This window comes from Varanus komodoensis, unplaced genomic scaffold, assembly GCF_004798865.1.
Source record: "Varanus komodoensis strain SLA01 unplaced genomic scaffold, ASM479886v1 scaffold1, whole genome shotgun sequence".
Lineage (NCBI taxonomy): Eukaryota > Metazoa > Chordata > Lepidosauria > Squamata > Varanidae > Varanus > Varanus komodoensis.
In genome coordinates this window covers 52,220,975-52,239,003 of record NW_025335268.1, presented here as the reverse complement: position 1 = coordinate 52,239,003, position 18,029 = coordinate 52,220,975, and positions in this window count along the sequence as shown.

Sequence of the window (18,029 nt, the reverse complement as noted above, 5' to 3'; positions counted from 1 at the left end):
TAAAAGCTGTGCTGTGTTCCCATGATGCTGTAGCCCGGAGCCATTTTGAGTACTTAAGGTCCCAGTGTTCTTTTGCATGCATACCTCCCACATTATCAAATTAAGTCTATAAAATATTGGTGGGAACGAGTTTCCGACTCGAAGTGCATGCTGTGAAGATGCGCTGGGAGGACACTCCCGGTGCCTGCCGCCTTGTCCTAGACAGCAACAAATTAGTGTCTTATTGCAATAGATTCCCAAATGGTAATGAGACCTTTGCCTTATGCCAAGTGACTCAGAGTTTGAGGATGATTTAGCCTCTGCATTTAGCATTTGCTCACATCTCTCTACACCTGTCCCGGCAGGAAGACATTTAGGGCAAAATAAATAAAAGGCATCCCTGTTGAGGTACATTAGTGTATAGAAGCTAATGAAAACATAGGACATTGAAAATGAGCTTTGCCTTTGATTTATCTCTCAGAAGGAGACGTCCTTTATCATTACCCCGCAATCTAATTGGCTTTTTTGTGCGTTTCTCTCCTGAATGGCCTCAGAATAAATCAGTTACTTCCATAATAAACTAGCATCTAAAAGAACAGATGATTTTAAAAAGCCACTTAGACTGCAGCAGAGGGTTTTCTTCAATGCTTGTCACAGAATAACAAAGAGTCTGTGCTCTTGCTGTATGAAGGAAACAAACCTTGCAAAGTTATTTTTCGTTTATCTTGCAGTAATTTCATATTTACTGTGGCCATGCATGGTCTCTCCCTCTCTTCTCTGAAGTCAAGCAATAATCAGTTATCAAAGTCAGTCTTAGTAAAACGTCTGTGCTATTTATCATTGTTTGCAGTTATGTGGCTCTTATGGCAACTTTTCTCTTCTCCCATATGCTGGCTAGGTTACATTTTTTCCTAATCCTATAGTTTAAATGCTATTTTTTCCAGATTCATTCTGAAAACACACACACAAACTTTTCCCAGTTCTCTCTTTACTGTAGTAGGAAAAGCTCCTCAAGGTGAGGTTTACTATAGATTTTTATCTGGTGGAGTCTACCATACTACATGAAAACCAACAATATAGTCTTCACGGTTCAGTCCTACACATGCTTTCCCAAATGCAGGGCTCATGAAGATCAATGGGGCTTCATCTCAAGGAACGCCATATATGATTGCCACCTTTGTATTAATTCATTAATATTTGCATGATGATTGGAATTTTGTTGCTTTGCAACGGCCAGTGAAACGCATTGCAGTGCTACATTTCATTATGCACAATCTTCGGATGCTGGCAGCCTCTGGAAGCCTTGTTTGTCATGGAAAAGTGACACCCTGATAAACTGATGATATCTTCATAAACCCTTTTACAGCTCATAGTCTGTCGGTGGCTTGGTCCCATGTTCCCCTGTGGGTGAACGCTGCTGCACTTGCAGCTGGCAAGACTGCATGGAAGAGGAAGCCTGCCCAAAGGTGAGACATTTACATTTGGCAGCTCCAGGGTGAATTTGCAGATGGAGTTGCATGACTGCAACATCAAGTGATGGCTGCTGGTGGCATCGGCCATCACCGACTGACCACAACGTCTCTTCAGGTGCACTGGCTTTAATCATGGGCATTTCAGCCCCAATTTCAAAAGGATGCATAGTCAGTTAGGCACATAAGCAAGCATGACTCAGATTCTCATGCATTTTATTTAGGGCACTGTCAGCATTGGATCACCCAGCAGCCATGCGCATGTTCAGAAAGATTAAGGGTGCCAGGCAATGACGTCGCTCATTAGCCGCGACTCAGGGAGCTTTCGTATGGCCGGTCAGTGAGCTGCCTGGGATTTCCTTGGACTGTGATTTTAGCAGAAGGTAGGAAAGGTACACTCAAATAGGAAATACACTCAGATGCCTATTTCAGGGCCGGCCAAAAGCTGGTGGTCAGTGGAATGTTGCCCCCGTGTGCTGGTGGTCAGCAAATTCAGGTTTTATTGCAGTGTTGGCACTTTGCAATAAATAAGTGGGTTCTGAGTTGCAGTTTGGGCACTCGGTCTCTAAAGGTTCGCCATCACTGATTTAGGGTATTATTTTTTCATTTTCCTGATGGCATAATTATTCCTATTTTTGGGAGACAGACGTTTTATTCCCATTTATGGCAAAGGATGAATAGCGCTAATAATTTCCAAAGGGATGGGAATTCATCTCCTTCTCTCCTTTCTCAAGGCCCAGGCTTGACTAGCAAAACAAGCAGGGTTTCTATGGAAGTTCTACCAGAGCAGAGACAAGACAGCCAGCAAAAAGGCCAAGTTACTGCCAGGGCTCTCCACAAGGTATGCACAAAAGATTCAGTTTCGGGGAGCAAAAGCCAATGCAGGGAAGAAGGCTGGTTAGGCAATCTGGACATATTTGCAAGGGGTTCGGTCCAGCAGAGGGCTGGAGCTCCTACCTAGAGCAAGGAGAGCTGGAGCCAGGACAGGAGGTGTGGTTTGTTTGCAGCAACCCTTCCAGCTCCTCTTCAGCAGAGGCTATTAGAACCCTGCCCAGGATCTATCTTCAAGGTGGTGCCAGAGGGTGGTCTGCTGGGACCTTGATCCTCCAAGCGCCTCTCTGCCCCAGGAGCCTGCTGTCCATGGTTACTTGCTGAAATAAAGCTGTGGAGCCCTGGTGATCTTTGTTGCATCTGGTTCCCTGGAGGCTTTTTGTCCACATGTGCTTCACCTCTGTGTTACCCCCTTGAATCTTTCTGTGTGAGATTCTCCTTTTTTGCCTAGTCCATGCATCCTTTTTTAAAAAAACAAATAGGGGGTCCTTATAAGACAGTCCTTTAAAGATGCACACAGAGAAATACTTAAGAGCATCAGTAAATAAGCCTTTGTGAATGCTCTCTGTGGACCTGAACCCCAGATCTTCTTGGTACCCAACAGCCTCTAATCCAGCAGCAGCTTGTCGGGACCTTCTTTCAGAGAGTTGCTTCTTGAAGAACCTTCTTACTGCCTGGGAGCTCTCTCCAGCAGTTGAGCACTTCTCTTGGGCTCAAAGAGTCGGCTGTGCCTCTTCAGTGTACATCACCCCAAGGGACTTGTGGGTCTCTCTTCTTCTGACTCTGAAGGGGATTCCTCCCACCTCCTACAGAGATAAGGACTGGATGGGTATTACTGAGAGTGCAGATTCACCCAGACCTTCTGGGTCTGGCAAGTCCTGAGCATCAGCAATTGCTGGAGGCCATGTGTCCTCCAAGGAGGTCTCCTTCAGCATGGACATGATACCTCCAGTATTTCAATTTGTAGTGAAATCACAAACAGATGTTAATTACAGTGGTCCTCCCACTGTGTCATGATCTTCAGGAGCTATGGGACACCCAGGCTGATCCTCATGCAGGAATACTGTCAGTATAAGAATCACTGTCAGTATAAGAACCACTGAATGGAACAAGGTTTTCATAACTTTCTTAAAACTTTCAGCCTGGACATAACTTAGTAGTTCTTCTTTGAAAAGATTCTGTTCCCATGTTAAAGAGTAAAATGGTTTGTAAACAAGACATTCAAGCCCTGGGGTCTTATGTCTTCAAAATATAGATATCTGGTAGAAATAGTTTTTAATCATGTTGTTTCTTAGGCACGGCTGCCTATCATTTGATAAAATGCAAGTGACTTAATAAGATATCAAGGGAAAAGTTATTCTTAGCCTACAGAATTCTCCAAGACTTCTATATAAGCTTGACCAGGTCTTTTCTGCCACCACCATTCTTCAGTAAAAAAATGAGAAGGATGTGGACATTATGATGAGGAGACCACAGAGAGCAAAGAGTCTCATAGTTATTCTGGGAAGACATTGATTAATTACAGACAACTGACAGATTATTCCAATAGATTAATTAGGAATCAGACCAACAGCGTATTCCTCTATCTTTTACTGGAATTGAGAGTGAGAAAATAAGAACAGAGAAGGCTGTCCAAAGGGAAAGTCACAATATTTTAAATAGCAATATAATGTAGGTTCCATTCATTTTAATTGGTCTACTCTAAGTAGGACTAACATTGGATACAAGCCATAGTTTTTCTCATTTTAAAAAAGATTAAAAGCATTCAATGATGTTCTTACAGACTGTAGCAAGAATGGAAATTGCATCAGACTTGAAATCTACAAGAGGACCATCAAGTGAAAGCTAGGAAAGAAGACTCTGGAATATTGGCATACTAGAAAACTTGGCTCTTAACGAGCTAAGAGCTATGTTTAACTATGCAACTCAGTAGATTTTGTACACAGTGGTAACCCTGGAGTTCTTTAGCCAAACAGGTCCATGGGGAGTTGAAACCTCCTTAGTCACATGTAAACATCTGGAAAGACCATATTATTACCCCCTGGCTAAATCTAGATTACTGTATCCTCAAATGGCACTTTAGGTCAACAGTTCTATTTATCTATATCATTATAGGCAGGTTCTTGTCAATAGATCATTTCATGCTTGGGATCAGTTGTGTTTTTATCTTATATTGTTTGCTGAAGAGAAGAAGAAAAGATAAAAAGCAAAACTGTTTGTCAGACTGTAAATCCAGTTCAGCCATGCATTAGATATAGCCTTCTAGAGGTCTTTCAGGCCATCATTATCAAATGGATGTCATTCAGTGGGCTACATCGGTGGCATGATTTTTACTGTGGTCATAAACTGAAGATCATCTATGAATGTTCAGGAAAATAAGTAGGCGTCAATGAAACTGGAGAAGTTGGATAGCACCAGGCGGCATACAAATATCAGAAAACGAGAACAACAAATCAGGTTGCCAGTAGTTTTATCTCCTTCCTCTAGGTTCAGTGAAGCTGATGAGGTTGTTATCCCATGATGCATCTGTGATACAAGTCAGTGCCATTGTTTCCCACAGAAACTTGCCAGTATTCAAAATTTGGTGGATGTTACGAGAAAGGGAAAAAATCCAAATTGTTAATTGCATTGAGTCATAACAAAGCAACATTAGAAATAGAAAACAAATAACACTGGAAGCTCACGATGAACAAGTGCCTATCCCAAGGTGCAACTTTTTCACAAGCTTCTCTGTATACATCACTACAGGCAACATATCCAGGAACAAATAACAATGTTCTACCTTCCAGCAACCCTTCTACTCTTCTTGTTTTTATAGAAAGTGAGGGTATAGTTGAAAATGACATTTAGGAGTCAATTTCTTCTGATAAAATTGAGGGTGTCTTGTTATTATAAACACCAGAGGGGGCAACATTTTGTGCTTTTATGTGAACTTATTTAATGCAAAAAGCCTATTGGCTTCAGTAGGATGTACCCATGGATAACTAAGGATGCAATTCCATACAAGTTGAAATTAAAAGGCCTCCAGTTCCCAGCATGCCCCAACCAACATAGCTGGCTGGGGAATTCTGGAAGTTGGAAGCCTTTTTTCTTTCTGTCTAAACTTGAATAGGAATGTGGTGGCAGTTCGGCAGCCAAGAAACAAATGAATTAAACAACATAACTTTTCATTACAGCCCCTGCTCATAATGTGAGGTAATATTCAAGCAGTTGCTAGGAGATGTTACATTCCTCTCCGGCTTCCTGTGCCTGAAAGAGATCGCAAGTATCTGCCTGGGCTTCTGCTCTTTTCCCTTATATGGGCTGTTGGAACTGGAGGCCAATGTCACACCTCTGCTTTATCCTGCAGCTGAGCTGGCTGGCTGTGTCTGTGGTGAATTTAATACCTTATTCCTGAGCTGTCTTGGACCCTTTGCAGGCATTATAATTCGTGTCCCTGGAGGGGAATGTGGTGGGGTGTGCTGTGCTTCCTGCCCAGGCACCTCTGATGTTCTCATATTAACCACCAGGGAGGTCTAGAAGGAGACATTTCACTGTGTTTGGGTGAAACTGGCGGCCCTTCTGTCTCTCTCACACACAAACACTGCAAATAAGGTATTTGCATTAATTCTATTGGCCTCATATCTGAACCTGAGTACATTCCAGTGACAGCCCACATTCACAGTTGGATTCCCTAAGCTAATCATTACGGTTGATGCTCTCAGGAATGTCTCCTTGGTGCAAAAGATCCCAGTTGTGCTGATTTGTTTCCTGTGACACTGGTCAAGCGACCCTGTGGGAGTTAGCTCGGGTCCATGCTTTGTTTTTGATATCTTGCTCTCATATTAGTCAGCATGTTCCTTGATGCTTGGGTTTGGTATACCTATACGATCTTTCTTTGGAAATGTACCAGTTGAGGAATCCTCTTGCAGCTGACTGAAAAAGCAGCATGCCTGAACTAGGGTGAGCACTTAGCCTATCAGTGTAGACTTTCTGACTTTATGTCTCTGCTTCACAAAAAACTGACTCACCTTTATACATCTGGATTGTGATGAGAAATACCTTGTTCTTTAAGAGTGAACTTTCTAATCCTTACACCCATGCTTGGTAACTTGTGGCCTAGGTGCATATAACCAATGAAGTCTGACTCATTCATATAATATTACCTAATGTTTGCCTACACTTTGAGAGCTAAATTGGCTTTCTCTCTCCCCATTGCTCTTCTGACCTATTGTTCAGTATTTTTGTGAAAAGACAGAGGACATTTTCATCATACTTTGCCTCTATTGTAGAAATGACCAGTTTATTATTTATGAAGGAATATGTCATAACTGGTCAGCAACCTTTAGAGTTCCAGGTTTGTACAGCAGCTACAGTGTGTTTACTTACAAAGTGCAAACTTTGTTTTTTTCCCCACTGGAGTATTTGAGAGCTTGTTGACAAAACAAAGGCTAATTCTAACACTCTGCAGACTTCCATGTGTAATGTAGTGTGGCCCATAACCAAGAAATCAACCATAAATTCAGACATGAGGACTGCAGCATTTTATAACTTTTTAAAACCTAAGCTTTAGGTAGATTTGTAAGAATAACTTTTATTAGCTTAAAAAACTGGAGATAAGGTTTCCAGCAAGAATTTCAACCATTACCATATTGCATGCATGAAAACCCTAGTGAGCATTACTATTAAAATACTGATTGGTTGATCTTGTCAGGAAGGGAATGTGGGACTAAACAGATAGTTGGTCTATCAAGGAAGTTCCTTATTATGCTCTCAGTGGCTCCTGAGCTTTATGCCACAGGAATTTGAAGCCGGATCTCCCTGATCCATGTCAAATGAGTCAGTCTGTCTTACACCTGCACAACTTGTCACCCTGCAAGCCACTAGCCATCTATAATGGCCTGAACAGTGTTTCACATCCACCATGTACTTGCAGCCTCAGGAAAAGCCCCACATGGAGTGCCATGTGTAGCCAATGGACTCTATTTGGCTTGGTGGTTTGCAAGTTATATTCTGGGGTGGGGAACATGTGTCCTTCCAGATGTTGCTCAATTCCCATTGTCCCTAGGCACCAAACCCATTGGTGGGGGATAATGGGAGCTGCACAGCAACAGCATCTGTAAGCCATGAATTCTTTCATCTCAATTTCATCATTATTTCAAGGTTATGAGCGTTGAACCCACCCTAGATAGTGTACAAGACAGAAAACACATAAATGCATACAATAAAGATTGGATAAATACATATTCAATGAAAGATCCATGAAACAGTGATTGCCAGTTTTAAATAATTAGCAAAAGTGTTACTTTTAAACACTAGCAACTCAAGACAGTATAGGAAGGCCAACAAGAACAAGAGTCTACAGTGTCTTCTGGTTCACTTATCCAAAGCAGCAATATTTTCATTGGTAACTGTTCCTTCTTCTATTTTCTGGAACACTAGATTTTCAAGGTTATTTTCCCTACTTTGGGCCTCTGTGTAGGATCCTAAAACAACTGGAGCTGTACAATGTACAATTTAAACAGTTGCAGCTGTTTAAAATGGTGAAACCAACATGAAACTGTTGTTTCATGATGAATTTTCTACTGTGACTCTTGTTAGGTTCTAACAGCACTATTCATTCTTTGTACAATACCAAAGCAGTAGATCATCATCATCATTGTGAAGATGATGTCCAGAAAGTTTAACAAACATGTCTTCAAACTATCAGGTGGATAGCAAGAGGAAAGTTTGCCTTCTGAACACGGTGGTAAAATTTGTCATGACCACCCCCCATATCCTCATGGTAATTGAGAAGTAATCCATTGAATACGGGTTTATTTTTCCTTTCCTGTAACCTCAAGGGCTGGCAAGTGAAATATGGCTAGAGACTTAATTCTCTGGGGGAATATAAATTTCCCTTGGGATTCCATTAGCATGTGTAGCGTTTCATTAGAGAGAGGATGTATGAGTCTTAAAACACCAAGATACATTTGGAGTGCTGCTTGATTCATAAGCTAAAAGTTCCAGTTCACGGAGCAATCATCCCAATTCTCAATTAAATTAGCATTTTTCTTCTCCAAAAAGTTCAATGCCCATGAAGTTCAAAAAGTTTGGGCTGCAAGAATTGCTGTAATCCTTCGCAGCTTGTACAGGAGATTATGGTCTGATTGCTAAAGACTCTATAGTTCACTGTTGCACTATAAAAACTTTCATAATTAGGGAAGTACACAAACGAAGCCCTCAGCTCCCCCCCCCCTCGACACACAGGTATATATATATATATATTAAAAGTCTTTATGACCAGAGCCCATATTCTTTTACAGTTCAGTGTGGCCAGGTGATCTACTTTAGAAAGTTACAGTCCTCTGTTTGAAAGTGCCCTCCATTGGAAGAGCTGTCCAGTCCAAGTCTTGTTTAAAGATAAAGAACACAAACAATACGCAAGAAGGCAGAGCAGGGCCTTCAAGCTGCCCAACAGCTCTTCTCCTCTGGGCAGCAGGTTGAACAAGGACAGAGGTCGCCAGGTCATAGTCTTCTCCACTACCAATTTACTTTATTTATACCTTGACTTTCTACCAAGAAAGGGCACTTGAGGAAGCGCTGGTAAGATGGATTGCATTCCTATTTAAATTATAGTAACTCTTTCTAAACTTGCAATTAGCATATGCAAATTGAGGCGATGACCCTGTGTCCTCTTTTGTCATCTTCTCTTCATGCAATGTGTCACTGGCCACCCTACTGGTCCATCTGGTCCTGCGTTCCACACTGGAAAGGGCTCAGTTCAGGAGGAGCTACAGCCAGTGAGAGTGATTCTATGTCAAAGAGAGAGGCTGAAAAATCAGGCCAGTCAAGGGAAGCCAGAAGTCCAGAAGTCACTTCTGCCAGGCCTCCCATTCCTTGATGAGCAGAGGCAGGGGGAGTCATGGGTCACTGGTATGGCCTATGTTCCACAGCTAGAACACCTGACCTTGAAGGAGAACCCCACTTCTCTACCAGGAACATTGTCCGTGGGAGCAGGGCAGCAAGAGGAAGGTTCAGCGCAAGGGACTTGGCTGTTTCTGTCACTGGGACTGTAAAGGTTTCAAACGACTTATTAGAATTAATGCAATATAAGGTTTTGGTGTGACTTTTGCTTTGACTGGGAAGTCAGATTAAGACATCTCACTCCTACCAATATTCCTCTCCCAAAACTTTTCCTGGCAAGACTGCAAGCAAACGGTGTTAGGATAAAGTGCTTTTACAGTGAAAAAGGGCCAAAACTGACACTACCTTAAAATGTGTCTGGCAGCTATGCAGTTTTTCTTTTTCTTTCCCTCTTGAGTAGATACACGGTCCCAATCCAGCTCCTAAAGCTCCGCCCACCTCAAATCAGCCTCTATTAATGAGAAGAAATCATTTCAAAAAGCGGAAGGCAAAACTCAGCAGACCACTACTAAAGAGATGTGGGATGAATTTAATTACAGTTTAATAGTTTAAAATGAATATGCTATTTTTTGTAATTGAATATGCAAACTAAATCAGGTTTATTTTTGAACTGAGAATGAGCGAGCTTATTAGCAAAGATATACCAAACACAGTGAAGTGCTCAGATTTCAGAGCTCCCATTGAAAGCCAGAATGAATGATCAGTATTTCATACGTTAATGACAGGATTTATGAAACAACCCTAAACCAGCTTGCATGCTTGTAAATCCCATTGACCAGTAGGATTTATGAGCAGATAAATGGATTTGGGGATGCAGCCATAATTTCCACTTTCTTTTCAAAGCATGCAGTAGATTTTCCAAAAAGGAAAAAGCTAATACAGAAAATAAAGATGCCTCTGATAACAGGGGAAGCTACTGTGTTAAAAATCATCCTTAAGCTGTCATTAAAACAAAAACTGTTTTGGTCATAATGCCTAGTTCAAAAGTATCCATATTTTTAAAGCAGTTATTTTACTATGGGTACATTTAAATTGCCCCTGTTTTCATTAAGTCATCTACAAGATTGTATCAGGTCCCATTCAATGTGATCCTCAGAACTTGGAAGATTATGGGCATCCAGCCAAGCCTGAGAGAAGCATAGAAGCAAGGATTGCTTCTCTACTGCCTACAGAAGACATAGCCAATTTTGGCCTTCTGCTTGTGAGGAGAAGGGCACCACTGGGAATCCTCATATTCTGGCAGAGCTCTGTTCTCCTCCCTGCCTTCCTCCCAGTCCCTTCCTTGCCAGCTCCAAAGTTGCACTTGCAACCTCAGAGCTGCAGAGGGTACAAAAGAACAGAGCTAACTGAGAATAAGGGCATTTCCAGGTTGGAGTTTCACCTTTGACCTTGGAATGCATTTCAAGGGATGAAGCTGGGACTTTGACCCATCCTGTGGTTGTCTGGCCACTCCTAGTCACTGTGCCTTTGTAATACTAAGTGTTATATCAACAATCAATCAATACTAAGTGAGCCATCAACAACCTTCGATATGCTGCTGAAACAACCCTCCTCTCAGAAACACAGGAAGGTCTAAAGCAATTGATCCAAAGAATCAACGAAGAGAGTGAGAGGTTCGGCCTCCTTCTGAACTTCAAAAAGATGAAGATCTTGACAACCGCACAAAATGAAGTCATCAAAATAGCAGTTGATAATGTGGAAACTGAATGTGTAGAGAAATTCACTTTCCTGGGATCAGTTATTACTCACAGCGGTGAATTCAGCCCCGAAATAAAGTGACGAATTTCACTAGGTCATACAGCAATGACAAGCGTGAATCCAGTGTAGAAAGACAAGAACATCAGCTTAGCAACCAAGTGCAGATTGGTCCGAGTGATCATTTTTCCTATTGCAACCTAGAGTCGAGGAAGTTGGACAATGAAAAAGTTAGACAAGAGGAAAATTGTCTCATTTGAACTGTGGTGTTAGAGGCATTCCAACAGGATTTGGACAGCAGGAGTCACAAACAAGCAGGAGTGTATTAAACCAGATACGTCCCTGCTCCGCAAGATAACAAAGCTGAGAGTCACATATTTTGGCTACGTTGTGCGATCAAGCTCATTAGAAAAAGATATAATGCTTTGAAAGCTCAGGGGCAAGAGAAAACCAGGTCGCCAAAGAGCAATAGATATTCAATCAATCAATCTTTACTATGTGGTCACAGACCTGAAAGATGATAGATATTGAAGATGAGGTTCTTCTGGAGCAGATCATATGCACCTCATTTGGGATTGTGCCGAAAGTTTATTGGAATTGGGTTGAGTTTTATGCTGAATAGATAACAGGTTATAAGCCTGATACTCCTCAATCATTTAAACGACTGTATAGAAAAGGTGAATGTGGAATTAGTACAAATGTGAAATTTATCTTTTTGATAGGGTCAAAAATATCGGTAACTTTATTTTTTAAAAAGGGTGCAGCCTCTCTTCTCTCTGATTACATTTTTTACATTTGGACTTAGCTTTTTAGATCTGAACAATGATGGACTTAGTTTATTAAATAATAGTTGGAGAAGAAAAAGTGCTTGAGGGTGAGTTTATTGAAAAATGAACTGTCTTTGTCAGGCCATGCTTTTAAATGACAGATTTCAATAAAGCTTACTCTTGTTCGTTATTTTCTCTGATTGGATTTTTGCTGTTGTTTGAAAAATATGTACATGTGCATTGAGTGAGTCTTTATGTGAATATTTAAATTTTATTTATATGATTGAATGAAGAATAAAATAAAATTTACTTTCTCTTAATTTGAATATTACTTCAAAGTAGTTACTTTTCTATAGGCAGAGAAGCTATGAAATGTACTAGCTCAATTCTTCAGCCTGCTGACTTCCAAATTTATTTATTTAAAACATTTTTATGCCGCTCCCATCGCAACAAAGCCTTGGGACGGCTCACAACAGAAACAAAATACATAAATACATAAACAATAACAATATAACAATTAAAAATTATTTTAAAACCCCCGGTGCATCTTGGCTAAAAATTTAAAATCCTATAAATACAAATAATTTAACAATTAAAATAAGTTTTAAATAAAAAGGCCTTGGCCTGGCGCCGAAAATCAAATAACTACAGCACCAGGCAGACCTCTCTGGGGAGCTCATTCCATAAATGGGGTGCCACCACAGAGAAAGCCCTCCTCTGGGTACTCACCCTCCTAATATCATTCACAGCGGGTTCCCGGAGAAGGGCCTCTCCCGCAGATCTCAAGGGGCAGGAGGGCATATATGGGCGCAAGCATACCTTTAGATATCCAGGTCCCAAGCTGTTTAGGGCTTTATAGGTCATAGCCAACACCTTGAATTGGGCCCATACTTCAATCGGAAGCCAGTGGAGCTGACGGAGAACTGGGATTATATGAGAACAACACCCAGTCCCCGTCAGCAGCCTGACAGCTCTATTCTGCACCAATTGAAGTATCCGGACCGTCTTCAAGGGTAGCCCCACATAGAGCGCGTTACAGAAATCTAATCGGGAAGTTACCAGCGCGTGTGTCACTGTTGCCAGGCAGTCATTCTCCAGGAGGGGACGCAGCTGATGTATCAGCTGAAGCTGATGGAAGGCGCTCCTCGCCACCACCGTCACCTGAGCTTCTAGAGATGGCTCAGGGTTGAGGAGCACTCCTAATCTGCGAACCCTGTCCCTCAGAGGGAGTGCAACCCCATTCAGGACTAGGTTCAGTTCACCCTCACCGAAGCCCGATTTGCCAACCAACAGGACTTCCGTCTTGTCTGGATTGAGCTTCAGTTTATTGGCCCTCATCCAGCCCATTACCTCGGCCAGGCACCAGTTCAGCACAGCCACTGCCTCACCTGGATTGGTGGAAAATGAGAGGTAGAGCTGGGTATCATCAGCGTACTGATGATTCCGCAGCCCACACCTCCTGATGACCTCTCCCAGCAGTTTCATGTAGATGTTAAATAGCAAGGGGGACAAAATGGACCCCTGCGGAACTCCATGGCATAACTGCCATGGCGCAGAGCCATAGTCCCCCAGCACCACCTTCTGAAATCGGCCGTTGAGATAGGAGCGGAACCACCGCCACGTGGTGCCTCCAACTCCCAATCCTGCTAACCTATTCAGAAGGATACCATGGTCGATAGTATCGAAAGCTGCTGAGAGGTCCAGGAGAACTAACAGGGACGCACTCCCCCTGTCTCTCTCCCTGCACAGGTCATCGTACAGGGCAACTAAGGCAGATTCAGTGCCATACCCGGGTCTGAAGCCGGACTGAAATGGGTCCAGATAATCAGTTTCATCCAAGAGTGCTTGGAGTTGTCCCGCCACCACCCACTCTAGCACCTTGCCCAGGAACGGGATGTTGGCCACCGGTCTATAATTGGTGGCCACCTCTGGATCCAGGGATGCCTTCTTTAGGACTGGCCGGACTACCGCCTCCTTTAAAGGGGCAGGTACCTGGCTGTCTCTTAAAGGGGCATTGACCACCTCCAGGATCCAGGACCCAATCCCTTCCTTCGCTTTCTTAAGTAGCCAAGATGGGCATGGGTCTAGTAAGCAAGTGGTAGGACGTACTTGTCCAAGCACCTTGTCCACATCATCAGGCCGCAACAACTGAAATTCATCCATTAATTGTGGACTCGACAGCGTCGATGGTGTCTCCCCAGTAGAATCTGATTCAATAGTAGAGTCAAGCTCATGGCGAATCTGAGCGATTTTCTCCCTGAAATGCTTGCCAAAGTCATCACAGTGGGCCTTCGAGGGTGGCACAAGATCTTTCTTTGGGCCCAGATGTACCAGCCCCTGCACCACCCAAAAGAGCTCCACCGGACAGCATTGTGAGGAGGCAATGGAAACGGAGTAGAAGTTCTTCTTCACCATCCTCACCGCCACAGCATAGGCCTGATAGTGGGTTCTTAAGTGTGTTCGCTCAGAATCACCCCGTGATCTCCTCCACCTACGCTCTAGACCTCTCCCAACCTGCTTCATCGCCTGTAATTCAGGTGTATACCAAGGAGATGAACAGGCTCTGCCAGATGGGAGAGGACGCTTGGGAGCGATCATGTCAATAGCCCTGGTCATCTCCTCATTCCACAGTTCAACCAGGGCATCGACAGGATCACCAGCCTTGTCAACCGGAAAATCCCCCAGAGCTTTCAGGAATCCATCAGGATCCATCCGGCTCCAGGGACAGACCAATACAATCTGGTCCGCACCCTTACAGAGGGAAAGGCTGCTCTCGAGCTCAAACCTTATGAGGAAGTGATCAGACCATGACAAGGGCGTCAAGCTTAAATTCCTCTCCCTCAGATCACCCTCTTCCTGCCCTGTTGAGAAAACCAGGTCCAGAGTGTGTCCACATTCATGGGTAGGGCCAATGATGTGTTGAGACAGCCCCATGGCCACCATGGAGGCCATGAAGTCCTGAGCCACCCCGGTTAGAACTGTCTCGGCATGGAGATTGAAGTCCCCCAAGACCAACATCCTGGGAGTCTTCAACACCAGGTCCGAAATGATCTCCATCAGCTCAGGCAGGGAGTCTGTTGGGCAGAAGGGTGCATGGTACACCAACAGAATCCCCAATCTGTCTCGGTCGCCCAACATCAAGTGGAAGCACTCCAGCCCCGGTCTCGAGAGGACAGGAAGTCCCATAAGGGAAATTGAAGCTCGATAAACCAGAGCGACCCCCCCCCCTCCAGGCATGGTTGGTGCTGGACCAGGTACCCGGGCAGGCACAATTGTGAGAGGGAAACATCCCCCACTCACCCGCCCAGGTCTCTGTGATGCAAGCCAGGTCGGCCCTCTCATCCATGATCAAATCGGACCAACCTGGCATTAAGCAGCAGCACCGACAGGCCCAGAGGGCAGTTGACAAGTCTACCTGGAACCCACCAGCTGGGGGAATAACCAGAAAGAGGGACAGGTGTTAACCATCTGTCCCTCCTTCTTCTAGGCTGACCCGTTAGACCCCCAATGCCATAACGTCCATTGCCCATCACCACCCCGATGGCGGCACCCCCGTGCTCCCCAGACAACATTATAGTAATGCACGGGATGCACCAATTAAAAGCAATCTAAAACCAACAATTAAACCCATTAAAAACATCCTACCATAATCCACTGCAGCGGGCGGTGGAGCAGCGGCAAAGTCCGGGCTACACGGGCTCCGGGCGGCGTGGATGGAGGTGGGGCCGTCCAGCGTGCTGGTTTGCTCCCAGGTGCCAGCCTGGTCGCTGCCGGCGCTTTGTGTCCCACAGGGCCCCTCCCCGTGCCCCACCCCATCCTGGTGCGTCTCTCACACACACTGGGGGAAACAGGCCGGAGCAGGGTCCTGGGCTGGTGGTCCTGGCCTCTGCGGCAGGGCAGCGGCAGCAGCGGCTGGCAGAGCAGCGGCGAGGTCTGGGCGACGTGGGTTCCGGGCGGCGCGGATGGAGGTGGGGCCATCTGGCACGCTGGTTTCCTCCCAAATGTAACACAGAAACAGAGAAACAGAAACAGAGTTAGAAGTGACCTCCTGGCCATCTAGTCTGACCCCTGCCTCCAGCCGGCTCTGCTCATGGCATGAGCATGTCTAGCTTATCCTTGAACACCCTCACCGATGGGACTTCAACCACCTTCCGTGGGGGCCCATTCCACATCCGTGGTGTCCTGACTATCAAAATCTCTTCAATTGCAGATCGCAGCTCCTCAAATTCTCAGCCAGAATAGCCTCCAGGAAGGAAAGGTGGGATATAAATCAATAGGTGATGGAGTTATAGTCCATCCCATCAAAAGGAAACTAGGTTGGGAAGGCACATTCTAAAGCTATTATATTTTAAATTCTGTCAAGAATTATATTCACTCAGGAAAATCCAATAATTACATTTCTATTCTGGACAGTAGCCAAAGCTCTTTGGGTGGTTTACAAAGATTAAAAACCTTAAAATGTAACAGTGCACATAATGTAGCAACAATTTTCAGACAGACATATAAGCAGACACCACACACACACACACACACACACACACACACACACTTATTAATGGGAGGACAGCCCTGCTCACTTACTTTCCCTCTCTCGTTTCCCCCTCTCCCTTGTCCCATCTCCTTTCCCCCCCCTCCTCTCCACCAGCAGGCTTCTGGGAAAAGGGCAGTGTGCTTCTTCAGGAGGTCTAAGATATCCTTCCCCACTTTATCATGAGTTCTCCTGGCAGATGATAGGGTACAGGTTACTCTTTGTGGGCCTGGTGCATATGCCAAGTGCTGGACCCCCCTATTTACACTTTCAAAAAGCACTTTTTCACATACAGACTTGCAAATGAGCCCAGCTTAGCTTCATCATCTATCTCATATTGCCAAGGGGTCAAGAAGAAGTAATGATCCTCCTGATGCATGTATCTGGCAGCCATTTATACCCACTCTTGATTTTTGGGATTTGCACTACAAAGTTGAAGGAGCACTGCTATGCCTCTATAACAGGAAGAAATTTTAAAAAATGCCTGCACATTTTAATGTCCTCTTTCTATCTCAGTAACTTCTCAAAGCACTTAGATAGAAAGATTATTTCAATGTCATGTTGCCCCAGTTTTATTCCTACTTAAGAGAAGTCCTGTGCAGTCAAGATGAAGAAGATGTCTCATTTTTTAAACTTCCACCTCACTGCCTTGATAAGTATAATTTTAACATGATGAATAATATACTGGCACTAGTCACAGGGACAAGACTACATCAATTAAAATTCTGTGCCTTCACCTCAAAACTTTGTGCAAAAACCATTCAGGACTCCTAGGTCACAGCTCAAAACTGAACGACTGGCAGTGACAGAGTATGAATTCTTTTCAGAACTATCTTCTGAGCTTGGCAACATTAGTTTTGACACATATTTTTGAATTTTAACTTTGCATAAAGCATGAAAGTTGGTGTAAGCACACATGCAGGCAGGCGTTCCCTATTTTCCCTTTGCACGAACCAGGGAATGTTCAAAGTTCCCTTTCCAGGACTAGGGTTGCCTTAAGATTATCAATATTAGCAACATGGAACATCCTACTGAAAGTTCATTTTATTTGCTTGTGTACAGGTTTGTAGGAGCTTAGAAGGCAAAGATCAGTTTGAATGCAGTAGCAGAACAGGCTGCTGAATTCCACTTCCTCTTAGGGTGACCATGTGCCCTTTAATACAGAAAACAGTCCTCTGTTTTGAAGGTATCCTTTATATGAAGGGATGTCCAGTCCAAATCCAGTATACAGATAAAGAAGAAAGAGAGATGCCCATCAACAGATATCCTTTCAAACTAGGACACTATGTGCTGCACTTCAGTTTACATTGTATATGCAAATAGTATGCAAATTACTGTTATCTTTCATGGGAGTGCCTTTTATCTAGTCTGATGATTCACAAGTGGCCACCCTGCTTTGTCTACAACCTTACCAAACCAAAACTCCTTTGTAAACCCACACACTTTGTGCTCTCCAGTTCAGAAACAACAGGGTGTGTCAATGGACGGGATATTGTATTTCCTTGATGTTGACTAGAAGCCCCCAAGGCATGTTGGAGCAAGGCAACCCTGATGGTCTGAGCAGCTAAAGCTCCACAGTCTCCTCCACCCCACGAACGATCACCTAGAGAGCAGCAAGTGCTGGAGCAGAGACGGAGGGCCCGTTGTTAGCACCAGGGCCGACAAAGGCATGCCGGGTCCATGAGGACCAACACCAGACCTGGCAGCTTTCCCTAGAAGAAACATTGACTGTCAAGAGCAACTAGCTCAACACAGAGATGTTTACACATGCTCAATGTATTTTTATTTTTCATTTTTTGGTTTTTGCTTTACTTTTAAAACATTTCTCTTTCTACAAGGAAATTGTGCTTATTCTTAAGTAAATAAATTCAGCAG